This window comes from Hemiscyllium ocellatum, unplaced genomic scaffold (assembly GCF_020745735.1).
Source record: "Hemiscyllium ocellatum isolate sHemOce1 unplaced genomic scaffold, sHemOce1.pat.X.cur. scaffold_810_pat_ctg1, whole genome shotgun sequence".
NCBI lineage: Eukaryota > Metazoa > Chordata > Chondrichthyes > Orectolobiformes > Hemiscylliidae > Hemiscyllium > Hemiscyllium ocellatum.
Genome location: NW_026869247.1, coordinates 1,363 through 16,578, shown reverse-complemented (window position 1 = coordinate 16,578; position 15,216 = coordinate 1,363). Strand labels below are relative to the sequence as shown.

The 15,216-nt window shown below is 45.8% G+C and overlaps 1 long non-coding RNA gene across 1 annotated transcript in view; it reads right to left on the bottom strand.

Annotated features, from left to right (window-relative positions):
• The window catches only part of LOC132814360 (uncharacterized), a 46,225-nt gene extending 31,913 nt beyond the window's left edge, over window positions 1-14,312 (bottom strand). The window contains exons 1-2 of the long non-coding RNA XR_009644416.1: window positions 14,237-14,312; window positions 5,058-5,164 (exon numbers count right to left, since the gene is read on the bottom strand). This is a non-coding gene — a long non-coding RNA (uncharacterized LOC132814360). The remainder of the gene's footprint in view (window positions 1-5,057; window positions 5,165-14,236) is intronic.
• Window positions 14,313-15,216: the final 904 nt, after the last annotated feature.

The following is a 15,216-nucleotide window of genomic DNA, read 5'->3' as shown; positions in this document are numbered from 1 at the left end:
GCCCCTCATTCACTCCCATTGTTTGGATGACCAGCTGGTTCCACTTGGTCCACCAGTCCCACCACCTTTTCCTATTGGTCCGAAGCTTCCACCAATCAGCTGGACCCCATTGTGAGGTCAGTGGTGGGATCCTCCCCCTGCCTGAATCAAACCCGGAAGGTGGATGGATGGTGTCAATCAGGAACAACAAGCAGGAGGTGCTGGGAAAGCTCAGCAGGTCTGGCAGCATCTGGGAACAGGAATCTGTCCAGTGGCCCTTCCTCAGAACCGATGGGAGCTGGGAAAATTAGAATCCTGACAGTGTGGAAACAGGCCATTCGGCCCCAAAAGTCCACAGCGTCCCTCCGAATGGTATCCCACCCAGATTCATTCCCCTACCCTATGACTGTATATTTCTCCTGAATAATGCACCTCACCTACACATCCCTGAGCATTATGGGAAATTTAGCTTGGCCAATTCAACTAACCTGCAGATCTTTGTCCTGCAGGAGATAGGGGTTAAAGAGTAAATAATAGACAGGGACAGAACACCAAAAGAGAAACTGGAACATTTGGAAAGATAAAGGAGTGGATTACGATCTGGCTGTGAGGGTGCATAGCTGTTAATGGAGGGGACAGGAACCAGTGTCTGGCAGCATCTCAGTGGAGGTGGCGGAAATGGCAGCTGATGATCGACGTTCTGCTGCAAAAACAGACCCCGAGCTTCCAGCTGCCTGTCACTTTCACACACGAGCCTGTTCCCTGGCCACCATCTCGGTCTCATGCTTACTGCAGTGTTCCAGTGAGGCCACAACATACCAAATGGCCCCATATTACAAGGACTGCAATTTCCCCTCCCATGTGGTCAATACCATCCACTAGATCTCCTCCACTTCCTGCACCTCTGCCTTTGAAACCCACACCTTCAACTGCAACAAGGATAGAACACCCCCTCCACCCCCAAGTCCTTACCTTCCACCCAGATACAACACATCAGCCTTTGCCATTTCCACCCAGATACAACACATCATCCCCTGCCATTTCCACAAGCTACAATCAGACCCCACCACCAGATCCTTAAGGGGTTTGACAGAATAAATACTGATGTGTCTGAGGGTAAATACTGAGAGGGGAGTCTGAAACCAGATTCTGAGTCAGTCACAGAATCAAGGGTTCTGTTTCGGATTCATCAAGTTTAATGCAACACAGACATGGGTAAGGGGTTTCAGTAGCAATGGAGCTGGGGTGAGGAGGATACAAACGACGTTTAAGAAATTAGAATTCCTGGTGTTTGGGATTGTGTAGATGTCTGATCAGAAGGTCAGCTTCACGTCAGAAACGACTGCAATATTGTGAAGAGTGTAGTTCTGCTGCATCATTCCCAGTGAGAGGGAGGGGCTCAGCAGTAAGGGAAAGGAATTTGTAAGGCAACGGGTTTAACCATGACAATGTTTCATTGGAGGAAACTGCACCTAATCGAGTAGTGGGAATGTGGTAAGCAGTTTGATAACTGAGTAACAGTGGAGTAATGGCGAGGGATGATGGGGAGGGAGAGCTGGGCATTGTCAGTGTACATGTGAAACCCAACATTGTGCAAATGCACTATGTCACCTCAAGGATTGATCCATGAGGGACAGCAAATGCAAGGAATTCAGAAAGCAAAGGGACAGTGGAGATGGAGCAGGATTTTCCAACAACTGTGAGGTCAAATATAAGTTTTTCACAGAACGAGAGAGAAGGACATAACCAGAAAAGACACAACAAGGAACAATATCTGTGAATCGGTGAGGGGGACTGATGAGGAGGGGAGAAAAGAGAGTTGGAAACTCTATGGTTCAGTGAGATTAGGGGAAAGGGTCAAGATGAGCTCTGATACGGCTTGACAGGAGATTGGCGAAAATTTGGACAAAAACCGGGAACACTTCGTGAGGCAGTTTGGCTCGGCGGGCTAGTGGGAGGGAGGGAAGCTACAGATCGGATTGTCTCAGTCTTAGTGACAGAGAAACTCCATGTGCTCCAAACTCTTGTTGTTGGAAGGAAGGATGGAGGAGACAGGATGATGGACAGTGTTTCACAAAGAAACAAAACCTGGGTAAGTGATATTTAAAGTGAGTGAACAAACCTAATGTATTTAACTTTTACCCAAAATATTAAAATAAACAACTGAAGTCCTAGTTCGAATCCCAACTTGGCAGACGGTGGAATCTGAATTCAAGAAAAAAAATAAGTGGAATTAGGAATCTCCTGATCTCCATGGAACCATTGTCAATGGTGAAAAAAATCCTGCCAACCTGACAGTGGCCCAGCCAGCTACTCACTGTATTAATCACTGCAAAGTCTCAACAAAGGAATGAAACTGGATGGACCACTCGGTATCTAACAGGGCACCAGAAAATACAACCACAGAATCAGCCCACTCGATGGTGCGATGTCCTCCAGACTAACATCTGGAGTTTTGTGTCAAAATGTGTAGAGCTGTCTCACAGACCAATCAAGGAACTGACTGACATACTCATACTCATGAAATCAACCCTTACAGACAATGCTGAAAATGTGTTCCTGGAAAAGCGCAGCAGGTCAGGCAGCATCCGAGGAACAGGAAAATCAACGTTTCAGGCATGAGCCCTTCTTCAGGAGCCCTCTTACAGAGGATGACCAGACACCACCATCACCATCCCTAGATATTGAGAGTGTGGTGATGGAAAAGCACAACAGGTCAGGCAGCATCCGAGGAGCAGGAGAATCGACGTTTCGAGCCTAAGCCCTTCATCAGCCTGACCTGCTGTGCTTTTCCAGCACCACACTCTCGACTCTGATCTCCAGTATCTGCAGTCTTCATTTTCTCCTGAAATCTCTGGATATATCCTGTCCCACCAGCAGGACAGACCAGATAGAGGTAGTGGCACAGACAGGGAGGATTTGCCCTCGGAGTCCTCATCATTGACTCCGGACACCAGGAAATCTCATGGCTCCTGCTGATTACCACGTACCATCCTCCCTTGGCTGATGAATCACTTCTCCTTCATGTTGAACAACATTTGGAGGAAGCACTGAGGAAGTAAAATGGTGTCAAACGGACTCGGGGGACAGGATTTCAATATCCACAATCGAGACTAGCTCTGCAGCAGAATTACTGACTGAGCTGGTCAGGTCCTAAAGGATATCGCTGCTCAACTGAGTCTGCAGTGGGTGGTAAGGGAACCAACAAGAGGGAAAAACATACTTGATCTCATTGTTATGAACTGACCAGGAGCAGATACATCTGTCCATGACAGTATCGGTAAGATCGACCATCACACATTCCTTTTGGAGTCACAAGTTTTGGCTTAAAGTTGAGAAAAACCTCCATCGCGTTGAGTGACACGATCACCGTTCTAAATGAGACAGACTTTGAAGAGATGTAGGATCTCAAACTGGATATCTCGGAGATACATCAACAGCAGCAGAACAGTACTACAGCACAATCTGTAATCTCATGGGTTTGTAAGTCTGGCTATCGCCCATGACAATGGACAGTAAAAGGAGGGCATGCCAAGAGCAACACCAGGCATACCTAAAAATGAAGTGCCAACCTGGTGAAGCTACCAAACAGGACCATCTGCATTTCAAACAGCATCAGCAGCAAGCAACAGAGCTAAACGATCCCACAACAAATGGGTCAGATCAGAGCTCTGCAGTTCTGCCACACCCAGTTGTGAGCAGTGATGGACAATAAAACAACTCACTGGAGGAAGCATCACAGATATCCCCACCCTTACTGATGGAGGAGCCTCACACATCCATGTACCAGATAAGATAACAGCATTTGCAGCAATCTGCAGCCAAAAGTGCAAAGTGGGATGATCCATCTCAGCCTTCTCCAGTGGTTTCCAACATCACAGATGTGAGTTTTAAGCCAGTTCTATTCAGTTTGAATAACATCAAGAAATGGTTAAGTAGTGCAAAGACTATCGGCACTGTCGGCAACAATACTGATGGCTTGTGCTCCAGAACTTGCCACCCACCAAGCCAAGTACCGCTCCAGCGCTGGCATCTACTGACAATGTGAAACATTGCCCATGGACGTTCAACACAAAAACACAGGGCAATCCAACCCAGGCAATTTCCCTCCGTCAGTCCACACTCGATCAGCAGTAAAGTGATGGAAAATGTCATCAACAGGGCTACCAAGCAGCAGCTGCTCAGCAACAGCCAGCTCAGCGACACTCATTTTAGTCTCCACCAGGGCCACTCAGCTCCCGATTGTGGTACTGCCCTGATTCACAACCTGACAACCAGCTGAATCCCAGAGGTGAGGTGAGGGGGACAGCCCAGTCCCACTCCAAGACCACTATTTCTAGCTGGTTCTAACCTTGCATCAGCTCATACACTCTCATCCACCTTGTGTTATCTCCAGACTTCATTATCCAAACACACTCCTGGCCAGCTTCCCACATTCAACCTCCCTGTTATCTCAAGAAAACTAAATCTCTGCTGCCTAAGTACTCCCTTGTACCAAAACATGTTGTTCCATCAAAAAGCTCCTATTCATAATCAACAACATAGAGCTTCGGAGATGTACAGCATGGAAACAGACCCTTCAATCCCAACCCGTCCATGCCGACCAGATATCCCAACCCAATCTCGTCTCACCTGCCAGTATCCGGCCCACATCCCTCAATTTAAAATTCTCACCCTTGATATAATTCCTGGGTGTGACCATCCCTAGCTCGCCGCATCACACACCCTTTGAGAACTCGACAACCCATTCTGTTCGAGACTCCCAATGATCTGTTAATTCATTACCTCACCTGTGTGGCTGCTTTTATAGTTACCAAAGCAACAAGGTCTGAAATTCACAGCCAAAACCTCACAGGTCTGCTTTCCTCCTTTAAGACATTCCTCAAAACCTGCTTATTTGGCAATGCTTTTTTGTCACTTGACCTAATATCATCCTTCTCTGGCCTGATGTCTAAAGTTCCCAATAATATTTTTGTGAAATTATAAGCAGGATAATGAAACTACAAACTGTTCTTGATTTGGACATTATCTTCACATCATCACTGTTGCTGTAATGAATAATCTGTAATGTCTCTTACCCAACCACATTGTGGGAGCACCTTCACCACACAAACTGCAGCTGTACAAGAAAGTCAAACATCACCCTCTCCCCAGGAAACAGGGCTTTGGCATTAATCACGGGTATCTGTGGAAGGAGAAATACACATGATGTTTCAGGGAGTGGAAAACGGATTACAGGGAACGAAGATGATGCAGAATTTATAGGCAGAAATGGAAGGAAAATACACTTGCTTATTTGGAAATAAGAATTCTTGACTGTCAAAGATTTTCCAGAAAAAAATTAAGCGCAGCACATGGTCAGGGGCTGGGCGGCAGTGAAAAATTAATTTACAAAAATGTCTGTAAAAGTAATAGTAAAACACACCCATTGTTCGAGACTGAGGAAGTTAGATATTGACAAAGTGGTCATGAGGGAGCCCAGAGATGAAGTAGAGCAGAATAAGCTGTTATGATCCTACAGTCATAGAGATGTATTGCACTGACACAGACCCTTCGGTCTAACTCATCCAAGCCAACAGGTATCCGAACCTAATCTATTCCCATTTGCCAGCACTTGGCCCATATCCCTGTAAACGCTTCCTAATCATATCATGTGTCTACTTAGATGCCTTTAACAAGTTTTAATTGTACTAGCCTCCACCACTTCCTCTGGCAGCTCATTCCACCCACTGCATGAAAGAGTTGTCCTTTAGGTCCCTTTGAAATTTTATCCGTTCACCCTAAAGCAATGCCCTCTACTTCTGGACACCACCACTCCAGGGAAAACACCTTGTTCATTTACTCCATTCATGCCCCTCATAATAGTATAAATCTCCATAACATCACCGCTCAATTTATGGCACTCCAGGGAAAACAGCCCCAGCCTTTTATGCCTCAACGTGTAGCTCAATCTCAAACCCTAACAACATCCTTGGAAGTCTTTTTTGGAACATTTCAAGTTTCACAGCACCCTTCTGATAGGAGGCAGGCCAGAATTGCACACAATATTCCAAAAGTGGCTTAACAAATGTTGCTGTACAGGACATGACCTCCCACATCCTATACTCAATGCTCTAACCAATAAAGGAATATATATTAAACACCTTCTTCATCATCCTATCTACCTGCAACTTGACTTGCAAGGACTATGATCCTGCAGACCAAGGTTTCTTTTTTCTGTAAACGTCTCCAGGGCCTTGCCACTCAGTGTATAAGTCCTGCCTTGTTTTACTTTTCCAAAATGCAGCACCTCACATTTATCTAAATTATACCCCTTCTCATCAATATCTCATTGTAATCTGACGTAACCTTCTTCATTATCCACATTACCTCCAATTTTGTATGACCTGCCAACTCATTTACGATACCAAATCATTTAAATGAATGATGAAACAAATCTAGAAATAAACATCCATTTCTGAGTTAGAATGTGCTCTGTGTAAATCCTGCCCAACGACTCTGTACCAGAGAAAGGCTGCACATGCGCCTGGCTGTACCTTGCCCCCTACAAAGCTGGTGGCTCCACACATGTCCAGTGAATTCTTGCCCCAAATAAAGATGGTGACGCTCAACAATGCCCGCAGCCACACTGAGGCAATTCCCCGTTTACTGAAAACACGAGACTGGGACGTTCAAATGTGTGTTTTCCGATGTGCACGTTGTGTTTGTTAAACCTTTCCGCTCATACAGAACCTCTCTCACCTCCTGCGGTTCCACAGACAGCCTTGATGTTTGTGGGTACCTGTTCTCGTTAGTCCTTAGTGTATTTGTACAATCACTTTGGATTCGCCTTAAACCCATTTCCTAAAGCTATCTTGTGCCCCCTTTTTGCCCTCCTGGTTTACCTCGAGTATACTCCTACTGCCCCTATACTCCTCTCGGGATTCTCACAAACCCAGCTCTCTGTACCTCCCATATGCCTCCTTCATTTTCTTGACCAGGGCCTCAATTTCTTTCGACAGGCAGCATTCCCTACATCTACCAGCCTTGGCCTTAACAGGAACATACTGTCTATATACTCTCATTGTCGCAGGCCTATGGAGGCAATGGCAGATGAGGACAGAGAAACAATCATTCCCAGTAAAGAGGCAATGTTGGGAAAGATAACAGCCTCAAGGTAGATGGGTCTCCTGGCCCTGATGGATTGCATCCCAGGGACTAAAGGAGATGGAGGCTGGGGGGGGGGGGGGGGGGGGGGGGGGGGGGGGGGGGGGGGGGGGGGGGGGGGGGGGGGGGGGGGGGGGGGGGGGGGGGGGGGGGGGGGGGGGGGAAGAAAGATTAACGAATAAACTCGTGATAATTCACTAAATTTGTTGGATTCTGGGATGGTTTTGACAGACTGGAAGCTGCAAATGTGGTGCCACTATTTTTCAAAAAGGGCCCGTTAGCTTAACTTCTGTAGTGGAGAAAATGCTTGAATCTCTCAAGGAAGTAGTGGTGAGATATCTGGGTTGAAATTGTCTCATTTCGCAGACACAGCATGGATTCATGAAAGGCAGGTCATGTCTAACACATTTACTGGAATTATTTGAGGATACAACGAGTGCGTTGGACAAGGCAGATTCGGTGGATGTGGTGTACCTGGATTTCCAGAAGGTATTCGATACGTTGCCACACAAAAGGCTGCTGTATAAGGTAAAGATGCACAGCATTATGGGTAATTATCATTGATACGGGATCGGCTAACCAACATAATACAGAATGGGGATAAACGGGTGTTTGAATTAGTGTTGGCACTACAACTGTTTGCAATTTACACAGATGTTTTGGAGTTGAGGACCAAGTGTACGGCATCAGAGTTCACATTTGATACAAAGATGAGTAAAGCAATGTCTGCAGAGACCACTAAGTCTGCACAAGGATACAGAGAGGTTACGTGAGTGGGTAAGGATCTGGCAGATGGAGTTCAATGTTGAGGTCATCCATTTTGGAAGGACTAACAACAAACTGGATGATGAAATGGTGAAAACATGCAGCAGGCTGCTGTACAGAGGGAGCTGGGTGTCCTTGTGTATGAATCACAGGAAGCTGGTTTGCAGGTACAGCAGGTAATTAAGGCAGTGAAGGGAATAGTGTCCTTCATTGCTAGAGGGATGGTTATGCTGCAGCTGTACAGGGTGCTGGGGAGGCCACACCTGGAGTACTGTGTACAGGTTTGGTCTCCTTACATTAGCAAGGACATACTGGCACTGGAGGGAGTACAGAGGAGGGTCATTAGTTTGAGTTGGGAGTTGAGAGGGTTGGTGTATGTGGAGAGATTGAGAAAACTGGTTCTATACTCATTGTCATTTAGAAGAATGGGAGGTTGGATACAAAAATGTAAAATTATGAAGGGAGTAGATAAGACAGGAGCAGGGAGGCTATTTCCACTGGGGGCGGGTCAGACTACAGAGCATTACCTCAAAATAAGGGGGAGCAGATTTAGGACTGAGTTCAGGAGGAACTGCTTCAGCTAAAGGGTTGTGAATCTGTGGAATTCCCTGCCGAGTGCAGCATTTGACGTTATCAACTTGAATGCCTTTAAAGCAAAATGTAGATTTGTGAACAGGAAAGGAATTAAGGGTTATGGTGGGAGAGCAGGAATGTGGAGCTGAGGCCATGAAAAGATCAGCCCTGATCTTATTGAATGGCAGAGCAGGCTGGAGGGGCCAAGATGAAAGTTCTTGCCTTGTGCCATCAAAATTGGCCTTTGTCCAATTCAGAGCCTTATCTTGTAGATCTGGTCTATTATTTTCTGTAACTATTTTAAAACTAGTAGAATTACCAGAGAATCCCAACAGTGTGAAAGTAGGTCATTCAGCCCATCACATTGATACTGACCATGAGAGCCTCCTAACCTCCCTCTGTAACATTGCATTTCCCAGGGCCACCCAACCTACACATCCCTGAACATTATGGGCAATTCAGCCTGGACAATCCACCCAACCTGCACATCCCTGAACACTGTGGGCAATTCAGCCTGGATAATCCACCAAACCTGCACATCTTTGGACTGTGGGAAGAAACCAGAGGACCCAGACGAAACCCATGCAGAATACCCCAATAAGGTGATCATCCCTTTCTTATTTCCCAGTTCCACCTAAAGAACTTCACTGAGCTTGCTCCCAGGAATATCCTCTGTAAGCAAAAACATAATGCTATCCCGAATCAAAAATGCCACTCCCCCTCCTCTCGTCCCGCTTTCTATTCTTCCTATAGCATCTATACCCTGGAACATTAAGCTGCCAGTCCTATCCATCCCTGAGTGATGCCTCTGTAATTGCGATAATATCCCAGTCCCATGTTCAAAACCATACCCTGAGCTCATCTGCCTTCCCTGTCAGGCCTCTTGCATTGAAGTAAATGCAGCGCAAATGCTCAGTCGGACCTCATTCTGTGCCTTGCCCTTACCTGCACCAGCCTCAGACATACCTCTTTTCTCACTATCTTCTTGTGTTTACACCCACTCCCTCACTGGTTTAATGCCTCCCGAGTATCACTAACAAATCTCCCTGCCTGGATATTAGACACCTTCCAATTCAGGTACAATCCATCCTTCTTATGCAGGTCAACTCTACTCCAGAGGAGATCACAATGATCCAAAAATGTGTTTCCTTTTCCCGTGCACCAGCTCCTTCACCACTCATCCAGCACCACCTCCTCTGTAATATGGACATTTTTCAGGATGTCACCATTTATTTCCCCACATTCTATATCTCCCATGTACTTATTCACAATAAACACTGGTGCAAAACACTGGTTTCCTATCTTGCCCATCGCCTGCAGCTCCACACAATGGCTGCCTTGCTGATCTTTGCGGGTCTCTATTTTCTCCCTAGTTAGCCTTTTGTTCTTCATGTATTTACAAAAGCCCTTTGCATTATCCTTAACCCCATTCACCAAAGCTATCTCACGTCCCTTTTTTGCCTCCTGATCTCCCTCTTAATTATACTCCTACTGCCTTTATACTCAAATATTGTTTGGATTGGAAAAAATGCAAAATATAACATCCTGACAAAACAAACGAGGGCAGGACTTAAACTCAATAAAAATAGGGCCCTGAGTAGTGATATGGGAACAAAGAGACCGAGGGCTTCATAACTTTGAAGTCTGTGTCACATGTAGATGGTTAAGAAGGTATTTAGCATGCTTGCCTTCACTGTTTAAACCTTGGTACAGGAGTTGGGACGTTATGTTGAGGATGTACAGGACGTTGGGGAGGCATCTTCTGGAATACTCTGTCCAGTTCTGGTTGTGCTGTTATAGGAAGGATATTATTAAATTGGAGCAGGTTCAGAAGAGATTTAACAGCATGTTGCCACAAATGGAGGGATTGTATTATAAGGAGAGGCTGGATAGGCTCAATGGAGTGCAGAAGGTTGAGGGGTGACCTTATCAGAGGTTCATAAAATCAGAAAGAGTGTAGATAATGTGAATGGCCGGGGGAGAGGGGGATTCAAAACTCAGGTGCGTTCATTTTGAGAAGAGATGAGAAAGGTTTGAGAAAAGACATTAGGGTTTCAAAAAAATATGTGGAATGAACTTCCAGAGGAAGTGGTGGCTGTGAATACAATTACAATATTTAAAAGACATTCAGATAAGTACAGAAATAGGAAATATTTGGATGGATGTGGACCAAGCGGAGGCAGGTACAATTAGTTCAGTTTGGAATTATGGTCGGCATGGACTGGTTTGACCACAGGGCCTGTTTCCTTGCTGTATAACATTATGACTCTAATCCTCACTAACTCTAAATTCCTCCATCCTCACAACTCTCCCGATTACTGTCACCTCATCCAGCCTCACAACTCTTCCTTATTTATATAATTCCTCACCAGCCACAGAACGCTCCCTATCTCGTGTCCTCCAGTTTCTCAAATCTCTGTGATATGTGCCTTTCTTTAGTTCCAGCCTTGAGGCTGCCCTCATTCACTCCGATTGGTTGGACAACCTGGTCCTCCAGTACTGCCCTCTCGTCCTATTGGCCTGCGCTGACATCAATCATCCGGGGCCTATTTGTGAGGCGAGTGGTGGGATCCTCCCTCTCTCTCTCTGCCTTGGGATGAGCTTCAACATTCACAGTCAATGGGGCAGTATCACAGAGCACAGGGGCTGGGGGCTATTCAGCCCATTGGGGCTGTACTCTCTCCCTCTGGAGATGCTGCAAATCTGTCCCAATTCCCTTCCCATTTGCCCATGGCCCCCCAAATCTTCCCTTAAAATGTAAAATTCCAAATCTGTTTGAATAACTGCTGAGTCTGTGTCCAGCTGCCATTCAGACTGTTCCAGATGCTCAGAACATACTGAATAAAATAATGTTCACATATCCACATATTATTTGCGAATTACCTGAAAATAGTTACTAAAATTGTGACATTGTTAACAATTCCCCTCTCTCTGGAAATGAAAATATCCTAGAAACAAATTTGTACTGGGTCAAAATCACTGCTTAACCTTCTCAGCTCCAAGGGGGGGTGGGTGGGGGGGGAGGGGGGAGGGGAGGGAGGCGGGGGGGGGGTGGGGGGAGGAGGGGGGGGTGGGGGGGGGAGGGGGGAGGAGGGGGAGGGGGAGGGGGGGGGGGGGGGGGGGGGGGGGGGGGGGGGGGGAGGGTGGGGAGAAAGACCCTGGCTGTTCACCTTATCCATGCCCCTCATGACTTTATAAATCTCCATGAAGTCACCTCTCAGTCTGTGACTCTCCAGGGAAATTAACCCTGGCCTATTCAGCCTCTCCCTGTAGCCCAAATCCTCCAACCCTAGCAAAGTCCTTGTAAATCTTGTCTGAACACTTTCAAGATTCACAACATTCTTTCCAGAACAGGGAATTTCGAACTTAAAACAGAATTCCTGCAATGGATTAATCAATGTCCTGTCCAGCCTCAACTTGACGTCCCAGCTTCTGTACTCAATGCATTGACCAATAAACATAAGCATACCAAACACTACCTTCACTAGTCTGCCTATCTGTGACTCTACTTTCAAGGAACAATGAACCTGCACTCCATGGTCTCTATGTTCAGCAACATTCCCAAGGACTTTACCATCAAATGTCTAAGTCCTGCCCTGATTTGCCTTTCCAAAATCCAACAGCTTACTTTTGTCTAAATTGAACTCACAGTCTGCCATTCCTCGCCCCAATGGCCCATCTGGTCAAGATCCTGTTGCATTCAGAACTAACCTTCTTCACTGTCCACTACACCTCCAAATTTGGTGTCTTCTGTAAACCCATTGACTATATCTCATATTCACATCCAAGTCAATTATTTAAGGACCCAATGTCCATTCCTGCAGCACACTGCTGGTCACAGGCCTCCAGCCCACAAAGCAACCCTCTTTCACCACCCTCTGTCTCCTACCTTCAAGTCAGTTTTGTATCCAAATGGCTAGTTCTCCCAACATTTTATGTTATCTAACCTTGCTAACCAGTCTGCTTTGTGGAACATCATTCAGTGTCCATATAGACAACGTCCACAGTCTGCCTTCATCTTTGTCAGGTCTTCAAAAAAACTCAATCAAGTTAGAGAGAGAAATAATTTCCCACACACAAAGCCATGTTAACTACCCCTAATCATTCCTCGTCTTTCCCAATACATATAAATCCTGTCCCTCAGAATCCCTTCCAACAACTTGCCTGCCACTGACTTCAGGCTCACTGTTCTCTTGTTCCCTGGCCTTTCCTTACCACCTTTTTAAATAATAGCACATGTCTTCCAGCACCTCACCTGTCACCAATGATGATATAAATATCTCAGGGAGGGGCACTGCCATCACTTTCCTAGCTTTCCACAAATGTCTGGGATACACCTTAACAGGTCCCAGGAATTTATCCACCTTGCTACGATTTAAGACATCCAGTACTACCTCATCTGTAATATGGTTAGGACGCGGGCAGCAGTGGACAATTCATTTACAGAAAAAGGTCTGTGAACAAAATAGTAAATTACTAAACAAAGCAAAAATACACTCAGACTGAGGAAGCTAGATAATGAACAAGTGGACATCAAGGAGCTCAGAGGTGAATCAGAGCAGTGTTCACTTTTATGATCCCACAGTCAGAGATGTCTAGCACCGAAACAGACTCTTCAGTCCAACCCATCTATGCCAACCAGATATTCTAACCTCATTATTCCCATTTGCCAGCACTTGGCCGGCATCCCTCTGAACCCTTCCTATTCAAATGCCTTTGAAATGTTACAATTTTTAGGCTACTGTTGAATTTCCCCCTCACACCCTAAACCTATATCCTCTAGTTCTGGGCTCTACCACCCCAGGCTAAACACCTTGTCTATTTACGCTATCCATGACCCTCAAGATTAGAGAAACCTCTTCAACATCACACTCCAGGGAAAATGGCCACAGCCTATTATGCCTCTCCCTGCAACTCAAATCCTCCAACCCTGGCAACATCCTTGAAATCAATTCTCAAACCTTTCAAGTTTCAGTGCCTCCTTCTGATAATAGGGAGACCAGAATTGCACACAATATTCCAAAAGGGTCCTAACCAATGTCCTGTCCAACTCCTTTACTCAACACTCTGACCAATAAAGGGATGCATACCAAATGCCATCTTCACTGTCCTATCTACCTGTGACTCTACTTTCAAGGAACTGTGAACCTGCATTCCAAGGTCTCTTTGTTCAGCAAGACTCTCCAAGACCTTACAATTCAGTGTGTGAGTCCTGCTCGGATTTGCTTTCTAAAATGCTGCACCTCACATTTATCTAAATTAAACCCTATCTGCCACTCCCCAGCCCATTGGCCCATCTGATCAATATCCCATTGTATTCTGAGACAACCTTTATCACTGACCACAACACCAACAATTTTGGTGTCACCTGCAAACTTACTAACTGTACCGCCTCTATTCACATCCAAATCATTTACATCAATGACGAAACAAATCCTGAGAAAAACAAAAATCCATTTCCCTGGGTGTGAATGTGCTCTGTGTAAATCCTGCCCTATGACTCTCTATCAGGGAGAGCTGCACATACTCCCCTCTGAACTTTGCCCCCTACAAAGATGGCGGCTGCACGTGTCCAGTGAATCATTGCCCCGAATAAAGATGGCGGCACTTACACGAGTCAATCGCGAGATGAGGTATTTTCCCGTTTACTGCAAAAACGAGACTGTAAGTTTCAAATTTGTATTTTCCGATGTGCACCAAATGTTTGTAAAACCTCTCAGCCCGGACCAACACCATTTCCCTCCCGCTTGCTGCTGTTTATTTCTTTCCTTACCGACAGCTCTCCGCCCGCACAGCCGCGCTGTCCGCCGGATGATCACGTGGTATAATCAAGTCCCGCCTCTCATTCACTCTGATTGGTCGGAGGGCCAACTGCCCAGCCAGGTCCTCCAGCCCCGTCCCTGTCCTTCCATTGGTCCACCGCTGACATCAATCATCCTGTGGCCATTGTTGGCTGGAGCATGCGCACTGCTTCGTGGCTTTTGATGCTGTTCATAAGTTACATGAGGGACAAAGTTAAAAACACACAACCACCTGATGCAGCAGCAGCAGCGCTAGTGCTTCCAAATAAACCTGTTGGACTATAACCTGGTGTTCTGTGAATTTTAATTTTGTCCATCCCAATCCAACACCAGCACCTCCAAGTCACGAGTGAGGGAGGAATGTATAACATAAGAACTAGGAACAGGAGAAGGCCACCTGCCCTTTGAGCTTGCTCTGCCATTCAATAAGATCATGGCTGATCATTTCGTGGACACAGAACCATTTACCCAAGTTCTCACTGTATTCCTTAATTAATTATTTATTTTATTTAAAAAGCTACCTTAGCTTTAAAACGTTTACTGAACAAACATCAACTACTTCCCTGGGCAATGAATTCCATTGAGGTTAAGAAGTTCCTTCTCAATTCAGTCCTAAATTTGCTGCCTCTAATCTTGAGGTGATGCCATCTTGTCCTAGATTCACCTGCCAGTGGAAGCAACTTCTCTACTTCTATTTTATCCATTTCATTCATTATTTTATATGTTTCCATTCTTCTGAATTCCAATGAATATAATCCCAATCTACTCCGTCTCTGTTAAGCCAACCCCCTCAACTCTGGAATCAACCTAGTTAATCTCCTCTGCACCCCCTCTCGTGCCAGTACATCCTTTCTCAACTAAGGAGATAAAAACTACATGGAGTACTCCAGGTGTGGCCTCACCAGCACCCAATACAGCTGGAACATAACATCTGCTTTTAAGCACAATCCCT